Source organism: Grammomys surdaster, unplaced genomic scaffold (genome assembly GCF_004785775.1).
Source record: "Grammomys surdaster isolate TR1022 unplaced genomic scaffold, NIH_TR_1.0 193, whole genome shotgun sequence".
NCBI classification, from domain to species: Eukaryota; Metazoa; Chordata; class Mammalia; order Rodentia; family Muridae; genus Grammomys; species Grammomys surdaster.
The window spans coordinates 1,000,353-1,016,754 of record NW_021604638.1 but is presented as its reverse complement, the minus strand read 5'-3'; positions in this window follow the sequence as shown (position 1 = coordinate 1,016,754).

Below are 16,402 nucleotides of genomic sequence, written 5' to 3'. Positions count from 1 at the left end.
TCTTGTCGAATAGCAGAGCCGATCACTTCACTTCACGTTGCACACAATTGTGTGGACCCCAGAAAAAGCCATGCTTGAGACCCTGAAGGGGAGCCTTTCTTTACCTCTTGGCCCTGGAGGGGAGGGAGGAAGATTCCAGAATCGGCAGGGTCATCTCTGTGCTGCAGGGAGGGCTGGCTGTCAGTTGGAACAGCGTCTAGTTTCCTCTTTCTTAGTTTTTATAGCGGTAAAAATTAAGTCTCAACATCTGGAGCCCCACATGTGTGATGTGCAAACACCCAGCTCCAGTGCACACGGCCTTCATTCCTTATTTCTTGATTAATTTATTGGGCATTGCCACTTTGCTTCTCTGTTACAGCAAAGAAGCTTAATTGCTTGGAGGAGAAGGGGTGAGGGGGGTGGGGGGAGCAATGAGAAATTAAGCATAATTGGGTGGCATTTCCTGACAGATTCTAACACAGGGCTCCAAATGAAAGACCCACTCCCTGCGTGCCTGGCACAGGTCTCTTTTCTCCACAACCAGAGGCCACTGGCCTCCCCGACATGTATGGTAATATCTGGAGACACAAAAGGGAAGAGGCAATTAAAGTTGTACACGTGCTGCTTCAGGGCTGACGTTATCGATGGCTTCGTGATCAATAGCGCTATTTTTATTTGGATTGCTGGGTGAGAATGAGCCATGGCCACAAAATTTAGAGAGCCCTACAGAGGCTCTGTAAACGTGCCGTAACTCCGTGTCAGGCCGGAATCACGGCTGATTTAAAGGCTGGGGGAGTCGGAGCGAGGAGGGGTTTCCATCACTGTATGCCCAGGAGAGGAGCTGCATCTGCCGGCTTCCAGGCCCCAGGTGGAGCGGAGCTGCTGTTTATAACAGAATTTGGCCGTGGGTGAATTTTAATCTTGGGAGCCACTGATTGCTTTAGGACTGAGCTGGGGGAGCCTGGCCTAGCTGGCCCTTTGTTCCCAGAGCACTACCAAGGACTGCATCAGCCCCCGCACCCTCGGCTTCGCTACTTCTGTTGTTTTGGGTTAATTATCTTGGACGGATATAATGTATTTTGCTCATGTTCAACCCGTCGCCCTGTCTTATTCATTCCCTGTGTTCTCTGTACATTTCCGGCTTCTTCGCAACCCTCCCCCACATCCGTGTCTACTTTTCTCCCCTTTCTGCGTCCTGCTGAGTTGAATCAGGATGTCTGCATGAGCAAAGAGGAATCATTACTGGAATGTGGACAGCTTACCAGTAGCTACGTTGCTGAAGAAAAATGGCCTCTCGCCTCCCAGCAGCCATCAATTGCCCACAGTTCCCTGACTAGGGGTGCTCCACCTGCGTCCTCCCTCCAACACTAATGTTCTGTTCTCAAGGGAGAGGTTTGAAAGGGAAGACACAATAGCTAGGAGCTCTGGATAGCCATTCTTCTCTTTAGAGAAGCTGCCTGCTATTAATGTCATATTTCCTGGGTGCTAATGACAGAAGAAGCACAGTGTATGTTAGGTGAGTTCTGTTCCCCTGAGCTAGACAATACCCTGCCCCCCACCCCCCAGCTTCCAGACTCTGCTGTTGACTCTGGCTTTTGCATTAGTTCTGGTCAGCCAATATGTTAGTTGCTTCCAATACACAGAAAGTACAGTTGGTCCACATGGAGAGGAACTGTCAGTATGCAAGCACCAGACCCCAGACTTATGGTTAATAAATAATAAATAAATGGAAGACTGATATCTACTTAGCCAACGTTTCATATAGACGGCCTTGTGGAACACTATTTTAGATACACTGGGTTTCATTAAATATATGAGTAAAATTACTTTTCTGTTTTTACTTTATGGGTTTTTGCTTTTGCTTTTTAAAAAAAAGGTGTTAAAAATTTAAAATACAATATGTGTGGGTTCAGTCTCTCTCTCTCTCTCTCTCTCTCTCTCTCTCTCTCTCTCTCTCTCTTTCTCTCTCTTGTTATAAGACACAGGTCTGCAGGAAAAAAGGAGGCAGAGGGGTGTAAGAAATGTGTCTCAGGTCATCCAGCATGTAAGTGGCAGGTCCTTTTGGATGCTAACAACAAGACCTCCGAACATGGGTGTTTCTTGTGGGTCTAATTGTCATGGTCATCTATCTGGTATTGGTTCTATATCAGCAGACTCTGGCTGAGTTCTTAATCCAGCTCTGTGTCCCTGGTTTAGTCACCAAAGGCTTGTACGGCTTTCCTAGGAGAGGACATTTTTGGTTTGGTCGTTCTGGCACACTGTGGTTGATATGGGAGAGACACCGCAGCCTCCTTCCTAATGCTTATTTAATTATATTTAATTAGGAATCCTGTCATCTTTTTGCTTGCAATTGGTCTCCCGAGACCATCTGCTGCAAAGAGTTTTGAAAAATCTAAACTTTATTTCTTGCCATCGATCTGTGTCACTAATGGGTTTGAGGAGGAATGATGTCATCTGTCCTTTGGGCTTGGAGCAACAGGCCAGCAGAGAAGCTGTGTAAAGGTGTCCGAGCCTGCAAGGCTGCTCTTTGGAGAGCTGGGTGGTTTCCATCCTTGTTCAGAGGCTTGACCACAGTGCAGCTGGAGTCAAGGGACCCTAAAATCCGCCTTGCTCCTGTGTGAAGTCATTGGTCAGCACTGAGTGTATAGGATTCTGAGTTGGCTGAGGGGCTGCGTGTGTGGTCTGGAAGGTAGCCAGTGGATTTAATGCTGGGTCTTCTCCCTCTGGGTTTCTGAGTTCTCAAAGGGTTGGATCAAGGGCAGGGGCTTGCCTCCACTGCCACTGATAGGGCCCCTTGTTGAAAGACTTGGACAAGACTGACCACGTGAAAGGCATTACCGATCACTTGCAGGATCAGCTCCCAGCTAGGCAGCTCCGGGAGCCCCCATCTGCTGCCCCCTTTCCAACCTTTGAGCATTTTATATGCACAGCTGGCTCACAGAAACATGCCACGCACTGGGCATTTGAGGCTCTAACTGCCCTCCTGACGGAGGAAAGCCTGCCCCAACCCACAGAGCATGTGTTTGTTATTTGCAAAGTGAGGCTCCTTATGGCCGCCATCTTTCCTCCCTGAGCTGTTGAGAGATTCCAGCAGTGTCAGAGAGAGCCCTACAAATACGTTGGGTAAACAGGCGTACAGTGTTTAAATGCACACCATTACCATAATCGTCTTGAATTGCAGGCGTATATCTCCCCTTCTCAATTAGGTGTGAGGTCTTCAGCAACAGGCACGGTGGCTGAACCCCTCTTGGTATCCCCCCCACAGCCAGAATGGCACTGAACATATGGATGCTGTTCAATAAATATTTACTGAATTTCACTTTGGTTCCAAATTACCCTAAAAAACACAAGCTGGAGCAACCCGAAGTTCTCTCAAGGAGAAGGCTGTGTAAAGCGATGGCTCTGCTGGGGCTCTGTGGTGGCTGTGGGAATATGGCTGTGGACTGGATGAACAGAGGAATGAATGAAGACGTCTTGGAGTTTACTTTACTCTCTGCCTCCTAGCTTTGACGATAGTTATGAAACCTGCCGCCGCCGTGACACGCCGACTTCTCTCTGGTCCTCCGGGACACGTTTTCGGTGTTGCCTGGCTATGGCTCTGATTTCTATTAAGTAGTCAAACATAATATAAAATTGCCAGCAGAAGGATGGCGCCCGGATTAATTAATCTCCCTTTAACGTCTGGAAAGACATAGAAAGGGAGCATAAGATAAGAGAATGAAATCAATCTTCTACTTTCTGTGGCTGTGGCCCGTTAATTTCAAAGTTTCCTGCATGTGGGGCTGATGCGTCTATTCAACATCTAGACTGTTCTGTACTTAAATGAAATATCTTATTAATCACTTCCCAGGGATGCTATGCAACCAAAGAGAAAAAGAAAATTGGTTGTGGGGGGTGGTGGTGGAGGGGAAGACATACAGAAGCCACAGTGAGTCTACCTTCTCAGTCCTGCATACCTTTTCCTGAGAAATGGCTAATCCATCCAAGAGATGAGAGGAATCTGTACTGTCTCACCCTGCTGCCGGGAAACCACGGTAACGCCAGGCTGCTGGACTGATGTGGCCCAGACATCAACCTCTCCATGGAGGGAGATCTGAAGATAGATGTGGTGTAACCAGGGAATAAATCTATCTTAGGAGTTTTAGGAAAAGAACCAGGCTCTGCTGATAGGGAAACAGGTAGATTCAACATGACTGGTATTCAGAAAGGATGGAACAGTGATCTAGCAGGCCCGAGGACGAGCAGGCCTCCCCTCAGTTTACTCAGCCTCCCCTGGGTGGAAATGGATGACTCCAGCATCTTTCTCCTGCCAAAGCTGCATTCACCCATCTTCCAAAATGTCCATTAGTCCCAGAGGACATTCCAGCTGGCTCCTCAGCCCACTGAAACAGTACAAACACAATGATAACCCATCCACACGAACACCAAGATTCTGGGCACATCTCCTCACCAAAACCATGCATTAGCTTCTGGCACTCCTCACTAGAAATTAATTCACAGACAAGCAAACGTCATTATCCATGGTCTACTGGGTTAGCAGTTCTGCCTTCATGAATCGGGGGTGGGAATAGCTTATCCCACCCACCTTATCATTCAGAGACCTTAGTACACAGAGAGTAGAGTCATTATAACCTGTTTGGAGAATGGTGGATACAGTTAACTCTGAAGAAGCCACAACCCAAAGCCATCCATGCTCTGCCTTTTAAGTCTTAAGAACAGCCTTTAATCTCGACTTTGAAGTTGCTGGCAGAGTCAGGAGGATTTTAATTTTTTAAAGTAGTGAGCTTGTCCCCTTCCTGCCAGTACTGCAATGCAAAAACTGCTTCTCCAAGGGATGCTTGACAGGCTTCTAGCATGCAGGTAGACAGAATTGTGACTGCTTCCTAGGGGCTAGCCTGGGACTCAAAAATGATCTTCTGATCTGTCAGCCTCACCTCCCAGGTACACATATCACCACATCTGGGGTGTTTGAGACTGAACCAGGCGTCATACATGCTAGGCCAACACTATCAACTCAGCTACGTCCCAAATTATCTTTAAGAACTGCTGTGTTGGTGCTAGAGAGAGATGGCTCAGAGGTTAAGGGCACTGGCTGCACTTCCAGAGGTCCCAGGTTTGATTCCCAGCACCCTTATGGTGGTTCACAACCTTCTGTAACTTTAGTTCCAGGACATACATACACACACACATATACACACACACACACCACAGTGTGAGCTAACAAAGAATCCTACAGTGTGAGTTAGCAAAGAATCCATGCATAATATCTGTAGTGAGAACTCTGCACAGCCTGTAAGGAGCCTTGAAAGTCTACTCGCTGGTGTGTGTGTGTGTGTGTGTGTGTGTGTGCGCACGTGCGTGCATGTGTGTGTGCACTCGTGTGTGTATGCATGTATTTGTGAATGAGTGTGTGCATGTGTAAGTGTGTGCGTGCACGTGTGCATGTGTGTGAGTGCACATGTGTGAGTGTGTATGTGTGCACACACCTCCCCTCCCCACAGTGTTAGTAAAGCTCTTTGTTGTTCTCACAGCGGTATTCCTATATCTGCTCCTCAGTCTCTAGTCCTCCACCCTTTCTAGCTGAGCTATTTTCTCATGATCTGTAGACCACAGTACACCCTGAACCTTGAATTAGCGTCTATGCTCCAGGCCACAGCTTGACCTCCTCTAAAGGTTTTTATTTCAGTGGGACTGTCCTCATACCTGCTTCCATAGTTCCCATAGCTCTGGTGCTCCCGAAGTAGACAGCCCACCTTCCTCTGGGCTTGCTGTATGCACTTGTTGAACATTGCATGTCTGGCTTATTTTCCAGATTTCCTCCCCCTGTCCTGTCCTCCCTTGGACTGCAGAAGCCCCTGAGGCCCAGTCTTCGACCTGCTCTTTGGAATTTTCCCTCTTCCTGTGTAGCGGAATGCATGGTAGGTCTCTGCACAGTGTTTATGAGATTAATGAGGGTGTATTCAAACCTGGGAGACAGGGCAAGCTCAGAGCAAGGGAGCGTACTAAATAGCTTCTGAGAAATACCTCCCAATTCATATTAGTCCTTTACAAAGATATTCATTACTCATATGCTATCTTGGAAACATGTTAATTAGCTTCACTGTGGTCTTGTGGCTGCCATGCCCTGAACCTTCTGGCTGGGTCTCTTGTGGCCTGTGAAGTGGAAACTTAAGGGTTATTTGGGAAATCGGTTGAATGGTGTTTTGCTGTGGCAAACATGTGAATGAGTGTTTTCCTGAAGTAGACACAGGTGAAAGACTAAAGCAGCCTCATGAAGGAACATTTCGCTGAAGCAGACACAGGAAAGAAGATGTTCTCTTAAAGCAAGCACGTGAAAGGACACGTGGTGAAGGATCCTTTGCTAAGGACATGCGTGTTTTGGTCCACCTTACACCGTATAGTAGAACCGAATTTTTTTGGGCTCCATAGAGAGAAAAGGCACCAAAAATAAAACCCCTTCTGGCGGTGTGCTGCAGTTTCTTGTTGCTGCTTCAGACTCGGGCTGGTTGACAGACTGATATCAGCTGAGACAGATGCATGTGCTGAGGCAAGACACGTGCAGGACACATGATGTTTGGAGACAGTATATAAAGGACTCAACCGACAGTGACAGAGGCTGAGCTAGGCTTGCTAATAGAGTTAGCTGTACAACACTTATGGGTCTCACATCTTCACTGATCCTCACTTCCCTGAGAGAGGCACAGCCAAGAACTTCTCCTGACATTCTTCCTGGTCCCTCCTACGGACTCTGCTGAGGTTAAGGTCTGACTGTCTCTGCTAAGTAGCGCCACCACGGCTGACTTGTATTTGCTATCCAGACTCTACCAAACTGGACTGCTGGTGTATCTGTGGAGCGTTTGTGAGTGGATAGAGCTGCCACTGCTAACCTGTGAACTGAACTGCAGATTTCCAGACAGCAAAGATGGGAGTTGCTCCAAAGAACCCTTTCTCAACAGGTCCACTTCCCCCATATCCTTTCCCACTACTTCTGGTAGGTGGTGGTCTACAAAAGATGTTTAAGAACAATCATTAAAAATATGCGTTTGAAAGAAATAAAATTTGAAAACATTCTCTCCTCTAGCTTCTTCCAGAATGTTTGATGGGAGTGAACCATCGAGAGGTCAATCAGCCTTTTCCAGCATCATAGATCAGGCACTGGTGCTGAGGTTCTACGTCCCTGCTGTTTGCTAAGTCCAGGCTTCTAAGAGGATCAGATGAAGTACAGCAAGGCCCCATTGATGATAGTCTACAAAGAACACACACTTTGCATGCTGGTGTACAACATTTCACCCACCAGTGAATTCAAGCTAGTGCCCAAATGATCATTGACACATGAGCAGGGAGTGTATCTTGCGTGGGTTGCACACAGTTTCACCCAAGCAGAAACCTCTGAGAGGTTCATAGGCCCCTTTAGGGAGGCTAAAAGCCTGACCCTAGATGGCTAACCCCCCATCACTAACCAACATTGCCCTGGAATGCCTGAGTACACTAAAAAAGTGTGCGTGTTTTGAGTTCTACTGAAGATCTCTAGGACCATGACCAAAGGAGAACAGTTTTCCTTATTCATGGTCTACCTACCTGCCAACAAGCAAAACACTGAAGCACAGTGCCTCAAGTGCATTCGTTCCCAGAGAGACGGATGCTGGCCTCATCCTTGTGTCTAGCACAGCAGCGGAAATGAAAACAAGTCCTTTGAGCTGAATACTTGTTGTAAGTGGGTGGTTTTTGAAGACAGTGCCTCATAGAGGCCAATCTGGGAAAGGCTGGGATTTAGAAACAAAGTCACATGGTCTCAGAAAATGGTTCATCCAGACAGGCCAGGCTGAAACTGTTTGACTGTAGATGTCTGCCAGGTCAAGTAAGCTATACACACACACACACAGACACACACAGACACACAGACACACAGACACACACACACACACACACACAGAGAGAGAGAGAGAGAGAGAGAGAGAGAGAGAGAGAGAGAGAGAGAGAGAGAGATTTTAGAAGATAGTTTCCATTGGGAATGCAGCCTTAGGTTGCTGATACAATCCGGAAACATCTTGTCTGCTCGCACTTTTAGAAAGGGACTCCCATGGGCTTTGGGAGAGGTAAGTGTGTTCACCATGTTCTGAAACCCAAGATCTGACTTTAATAATGACATTGGAGACATAACACAGGGCTTACAGGACAGACAGGCAGACCTGAGCTGGGTGCCTGGTATGAACTTCTTTCTTTCCTTTGTTCTCTCCTCTCCTGCCTCCTCCTCCTTTTCCATGCAAACCACATAATAAGCACTTCAACTATTTAAAGTTTTTTTTTTTTAAAAAAAAAACTTGTTGTTTTTTTAAATTGTGTTGTGTATAATCATCACCCTGTCTATTCTAGAATGTTCTCGATATTAACTTTAAAAGAAATCCCATTACTGTTTTGAGAAAGGTTTCCCTATGTGAGCTAAGCTGACCTTGATCTTGTGACTCTCTGTCACAGCCCCTGAAGCACTGGGATTACAGGCCTTTGCCACCAGGCCTAGAGAAACTCCACACCACTCAGCTGTCATCCCTGCCCCCATCTCCCTACCTGAAGTAGGTTCTAGCCTGTATTCTATCTCTAAAGACTTGCCTCTTCTAGACTTTCTATCTGTGGTGTCAAGTGCTGTGTGGGTTTGTCAACTGCCTGTATTGTGTTTTTGACCCTCCACTAATAATGTAGCCTGTGGGGAGCTTCAGGTTCTTTAAAACCATCAGAGCCTCACAGGTTCACTGGGACTCACAGACAGCTACGTAGATGGTGTCCGATCTCTCTTAATCTTAGTCTCACTGAGGTGAAAAGCCTTTGGTGGGAACTGAGTTGTGACCTGGCTCCCTGAGCCACAGGGTTTCTTCATAGCTCTGAAAACAAGAGCCATGGTGGAACACTTATTTATCAAAAATGATTTCCCTTTTGGCTGAGGAGAAGGCTCCACTCGTAAAGCACTCACAGCATCATCACGGGGATCCGAGTTTGGATCCCCAGCAGTCAGGATGGAAGCTGGGTGTGAAAGCAGGAAGGTAGGCATGATGGTGTGCCTCTATCACCACAGAACTCAGGAGGTGGAGGTAGAGATAGGAGATTCCCTGGAGTATGTTGGATAGCTCAATCAGTGGGCTGTGAGTTCAGCGAGAGAGTCTGACTAAAAAAAAAAAAAGGTGTATTGTGGTCAAAGAAGGCCTCCAGTATTGCTCTCTCAAACACACAGTGTGTACATTCACACACAAATGCACACACACACACACACACACAAATGGACCAGTCTTGCCCATGTTCTATACCTGTCTGTCTTGACAATGTTGGTAACAGCATTTATCCACACTTGTCCCGGAAGAGAGGGTCCTTCCTGTATTTGGGTTTATGTATAGCAACTCCCAATGAGGCAGGACAACACAGCCCCATTTAGTGGTCAAGAGCACGGGCTCAAAGAGAGAAAGGGGAGAGAACTTCAGTTTTCTGTCTGTGCTTGACATGGTTCGTATGGGTCTTTGAGTCTTACTCTGGCCTCGAGCTTTCAGCTACCCTCCTGAGTAAGTGTTGCAATAACAGGTGTCAGCCAACACACACGGCGAGGAACTTGATTTTCTAACCTTGTGTGGGCTTGAAGACACTGCATTAGGCTCTTCAAGCTCATCAGAGCCTTTCCACCTCCCACTCAGACTCCCTAGAAACAGAGACACAAATCCATGAGGCTAGCAAGACTGGCCACGGGCCTGTGGGGACAGGGCGGGCCTCCCAGAGACTCCCCTGAGGCAGAGCTGTCCTTCAAGGGCAGATGGGGAGGTGTTCTACACCTTTTGATTAACTGTATGTCGTGAAGGGAGTAGGTGATTAATCCTTCTAGAATGTGCTGGCCAATTTTGCTGCTGCTGGAGTTTTTGCTGAGCGATCGATCGACCAACTGCATCTTAACAGGGTTTGGAATTGCAAAATCAGTTCAGTGAGGTATCTTATAGCGAAGACCTACAGCTGAAGTGCTAGGGCCTATGGCCTGTACCTTCCAAGGTTTCTCTGGGTGCAAAGTAGAATTCTCCCAATTGCACCATGCAGCCTTCAGGAAGGTTCCAAAAGGGGAGGGAGAGATAGCCAGGAAGTGGTCTGACTACAGACCTTCCTCCAAAAGGCAGAAGGGCTCTTGTGTCTTATGCTGAGGTCTCTGGTTCTGATTCTTGTACTTCAAAGGGAAAGAATATTATGGTCCCTAGGAGCAGAATGACTCCCCTGGAATCCAACAAGGAATAGTTACGGATCCAGGATCCAAACCAAGAACTGAAACTGAAGTGTGTGTGGGCCCAGGATGAGGTGGGACCCAGAGGCCCTGAGTGTGTCGTGTTGTCAGCTGTTTCAGCACCGTGTGAACCATCCCATCTCATCCTGAGCTGCAGACCTGCCGGGAAGTTGCAGCTGGGTTTGGTGGATGCTTTGGAGCACTTAGGTTAAAGAAAAAGAAAAAAGAAAACAATAGCTTATCCTGAGAAGGGAAGCAATGTGAGCTAGGGATTATAGTTGAGGCTGTGGGCCCCATACCTAGGGGTCCAAGAGTTGTAAAGTGACACTCTGTAGTATAGAAGTGGTGAGGTGAAGAAGAGGAGAGAGGAGGGAGCCCCCAAGGTCCCAGTTCCTCCTGCAGGCCTGACTGCAGGGTTGGAGTGGGCAGGATTGCTCTAGGGCTCTGAGAGTCTCATTTTGAAGGTCTTTTATATGAACTCCTCCCAACCTTGGAAGCTAAAATGTTGGAATATTGTACCATTTAGGGACTAGGTGGGGACCCTGAAGGTTTCAACTCTAACTACAAAGCATAACCTCTGGGTGTGCTGTTGCCCCAAGGGCTATTGGGACAGTAAGCACATGAACCACAAAGCTGAAACACCTACTGTCACAGAGCCCTGGCCTGTTTTCCCCCTTTGGGGTAGAATGGTAAGTCTGGATAGTCCTGAGATCCAGGGCAGGAAAACTGTAGGGAGGCCTCAGAGCTGGTGAGGACTTAGTCTTCTCTTCAGGGTAAATGGCAGATTCTCTCTAAGGGCATGTTCAACTCCATCAATGGGTACTCAGATGAGAGAGAAGACAGTCACTCCAGGAGCTTCATTCAGCCTTTGGGTGTCCTGCTGAGTGGCCCTCCACAGATGAGGAAAAAGTGCCCTCCCGTCACACCTGGCAATACAACTCAGGGAAGACATCAGTTGTGCAAATCTCATGTGCCAGGCCCTGTGCAACAGGCAGGGGAGGGCTATAGGCATGGGTCCAACCACTATGAGGTGTAACCAACCAAGAGAAAGCAGTGGACAAATGTAGAAACTAAAGACTCGAATTGGATGGTCACCAGCGTGAGCAGAGCTCAGAGGTGGCAGTGCAGGCTCCAGAGGAAGCCACAGGACCCTCAGCAGAGGAGAGGGGTGTCTTTAAGCAGAAAGGATGGCAGAAACCAGATAATGGAGACGTTGGAGAAACTGTACAGAGTCTGCAGGGCTGGAGGGATGTGGTCTTGAAAGGAGGGAGGTGGCTTGGAGTTGGGGTTGGGGGTGGGATGTGGAGGGAGCCCGCGAGAGCCCAAGAGCCTCTGTGCAGCCTGCTTTCTTCCCTGGATGGGTGTGGGGGAGGGGCAGCCCAGCAGGCTTCTCCCTCCTGCCTCTTTGGGTCTTAGGTTTTTTGTGTTCTGAAGCTGTTGAAAAGGTTGGAGAGACTCTGCTTTGAAATGCAAGATGACTTCTACAGGAAAAATGATCAGATTCCTCCCAACCTCTTGTTCCCAGCAGAAGAGGTGATATTTTATCATTGCGGCATTGTGTCACCGCCACAGCTAAAACCATCTGAATGCTTGCCAGGGTAACAAAGGGAAGGTAGAGTGGGATGACTCAGTATTGAGTCGTGAAAGGCTACCGAAAGCAAGAGAGCCGCTTTTCCCTCCCCCAACACCGCGGCTCGGGAACAAACACAGATGAGTCCCAGTCAAAGCCTCCCAGAGTCCTGCCTAGTGCCCGTTTAGCAGACTTTCAGCTGCCCAGCCCCCTACTTGATGAGTCTCCATCAGCCTCTCTGTTTGCTGAGGACTCTCGCCCACATAAAAACTCTCTAATAAGGAACACTGTGCTGAGTTAAGACAAGGCTGAACTACAGAGGTTGAGCAGAACGCATTTGTCGTGGTAGGAATTCTCAGGGCTCGCATGCTAATGAGCCCTCCGTGATGAGGGTGTAATGTGCAGAGTTTCTTAACTCGAGTAGGAGTATTTTAAAATACACCTCGTGTAAGATTGTGCGATGAAGGTTCTGTGGAACTCAGTCTAAGTTACAGTGACTCAATCTAACATTTATTAAAATATTATTAAGAATAACTTTACAAAATGACAATGAATTAAACTCCTGACATCCACTCAACCATCCGCATAAACTCCTCTCCAACCTACGCTCTATCCATCCACCCTGTCACCACACATCGACCCACACAAACAGCCAGCTCGCCACTCTTCCAACATCCATGCATCCGTCCATCCTCCTCTATCAATCTATCCATCATGTCTTCTGACCTATCTACCCACATGTGTATCTGGGGTGTCCATCTTCCCACATATGTACCCATCTAACCACATTTGTATCCATCTATCCACATATGTATTCATCTACCAACATGTGTTTCCACATACCCACATATGTATCCACCTACCCACCTATGTATCCATCTACCCACATGTGTATCCATTTACTTACACGGGTATATATCTACCCACATGTGAATACATATATCCATCCATGTGTGTATACATTGTATCCATCTACCCCATATGTATACATCTCCCCACATGTGTATACATCTCCCCACATGTGTATCATTCTACTCATATGTATATTCATCTACACACATACATATATCCATCTACCCACATGTGTATTCATAAACCCACATGTATAGCCAACTACACACAAGTGTATTCATCTTCCCACCTGTGTATCCATATAGCAACATGTGTATCCAACTACCCACATATATATAATCTACCCACATGTTTATCCATCTTCTCATGTGTGTATTCATTTTCTCCATCTACCCACATGTATAAGTATCTACCCACATGTGTATCCCTCTAGCCACATATGAATCCATCTACCCACATGTGTATCCATTGTTCCATCTACCCACATATGTATATATCTACCCACATGTGCATCCATCTACCCCATGTCCATCTATCTACTCAAATGTGTATCCATCTACCCAAATGCATATCCATTTACTAACTAATGTATCCGTCTACCCACATGTGATCATTCTATCCACATGAGTATCCATCTACCCACATTTATATCTATCTATCCCCATATGTATCATTCGACCCATATGTGTATCCATCTACATACACATGTATTCATCTACCCAGATATTTTTCCATTGTATTCATCATTCACATGTGTATAAATCTATTGTCATATGTATCCTTCTACCCACATGTATATCTATCTACTCACAAGTGTGTCTATCTACCCATATGTGTATCATTTTGCTGATATTTGTATCCATCTACCTACAAATATATCTGTCTACTCACATGTGTTTCAATCAATCCAAATATGTATCCCTCCACCCACTTGTGCACCCATCTACCCACTAGTGTATCCACCTACCCACACATGTATTCATTTATTGCTCTACCCACAAGTGTGTCCTTTTTATCCATCTCCCCAAATATGTATATGTCTACTCAAATGTGTATCCATCTACATGTCTATTCATTGTATCCATTTACACACATTTAAACATTTACCCAAATGTGACCTTCTACCCACATGTGTATCAATCTACACACAAGATATTCATCTATCATGTATATATCCATCTTCCCACATGTGTATCCATCTACCCTCGTATGTATTAAAATACCCACATGTGTATCCATCTACCAACATGTGTATCCATTCATGTGCCCACTGTGTCCTTCTACCCACATATGTATCTACCTATCCACATGTGTCTTCATCTACCCACATGTATATCCATTTACCCACATGAGTATCCATCTACCCATGTGGTTATTTAAATACCCATATGTGTATCTATCTACCCACATTTGTATCGATCTACTCACATGCGTATTCATCTACATACATGTGTATTCATATACCCACATGTGTATTCTTCTACCTACATGTATATACATTTAGCCACATGAGTATCCATTTACCCATATGAGTATCCTAATACCCACATGTGTATCTATCTACCTACATGTGTGTCCATCTATCCACATGTGCATCCATCTACACACATATACATTTATCTACACACATGTTTTTCCATCTACCCAAATGTGTATCCAACTAATCACATATGTATCCATCTACCCACATGTGTATTGATCTACCCACAAGTGTATTCATCTACCCACGTATGTATCCAGCTATGCATATATGTATTCATCTACCTATATATGTATCCGCCTACCCACATGTGTATGCATCTACCTGCATGTGTATAAAGCTACCTATCTTTGTATATTTTCACACACATGTGTGTATCTTTCTACCAACATATGTATCTATCTACCCATATGTGTATTCATCTACCCATCTATGTATCCATTGTACGCATTTACTCACATGTGTATCCATCTATTGACATGTGTATGCATCTACTCATATATATATATTCTTCTACCCACAGGTATATCCATCTACAAAAATGTGTATCCATCTACCCACCTGCGCATCTATCTACCCATATATGTGTCATTCTACCCTTATTTGTATCCATCTACACACTTGGGTATCCATTGATCAAAATGTGTATCAATCTACACACCTATATATCCATCCACCCTCATGTGTATCCACCTATCTACATGTGTATCCAACTACCCACTTATGTATCCCTCTACCCACATGTATATTCTTACTCCAAAATGTGTATCGATCTTTCTATATACATATCCATCCACCTCCATCTGTACCCATTTACCTACATGAGTATCTACCTACCCACATGAGTATCCTTAAACCCACATGTGTATCCATCTACCCACATGCGTATTCATTTACCCACATGTGTAACCATCTACAACATATGTATCCATCTACCCACATGGGATTCTACCTACTCATATGTGTATTCTTTGTATTTATCTGCCCACTTGTGTATACATCTTTCCACATGTGTATTCATCTACCCATATATGAATCCTTCTGCACACATGTTCCCATTTTATCCATCTACTGGCATTTGTGCTTATCTACCAACATATGTATCTACCACATTTGTATCCATCTACACACGTTTATAATTCCACCCACATATGTATCCATCCATCTACCCACATATGTATCCTTCTATTGACATGTGTATCCATCTACCCAAATGTCTATCCATCAACAAAACTGTATATCCATCTACCCAGATGTATACCCATCCACTCACAATTGTATCCATGTACACATATGTATATCCATCTACCCACATGTGTATCTCGTATTCACATATGTATTGATTTACCCACATGTGTATCTATATAATGAAATGAGTATCCATTTACCCAAATAATTGTCCATCTACCCATATGTGTATCCATCTTCAACCATGTGTATAATTTTACACACAAGTATCCATCTAACCACCTATGTATTGATCTACCCACATTTGTATCATTCTACCAACATGAGTAAACATCTATTCATATTTTTATTCATATACTCACATATTTATACATTGTATTCATCTTCTCACATGTGTATCCATCTACTGTCATGTGTATCATTCTACCTACATGTGTGTACATCAACTCATATATGTATCCTTCTACCCACATATGTTTCCATTTTATCCATCTACCAATTTCTGTGCTTATCTACCAACATATGTATCCACCTAACCACATATGCATCCATCTATGCACATGTTTATCATTCTACTCACATGTGAGTCCATCTACCCTCATGTGTATCCAACTACCCACTTACTTATCCATCTACCCACATGAGTATCCATTACCCACACGTGTATCCTATGTATTCATCCACCCATATCTGTATCCACCTACCCACATGTGTATCCATCTACCCACATGTGTAACCACATATCCACATGTGTATCCTTCCACCCACATGTGAATCCATCTACTTACCTATGTATCCTTCTGCCCATGTGTCTATCCATCTACCCATATGTGTATCATTTTACCTACCTTTGTATAGATCTACCAGCATATATATTCAAATATCCACATGCGTTTCCATCAAACCAAATATGTATACTAATACCCACAAGTGCATCTACCCACCTGTGCATCCAGCAACACACACGTGTATGCACCTACCCACTTGAGTATCATATTACCCACATATATATCCAAACACCCACAAGTGTATCATCCTACCCACACGAGTATACATCTACCCACATATATAGACATCCACCCACATTTGT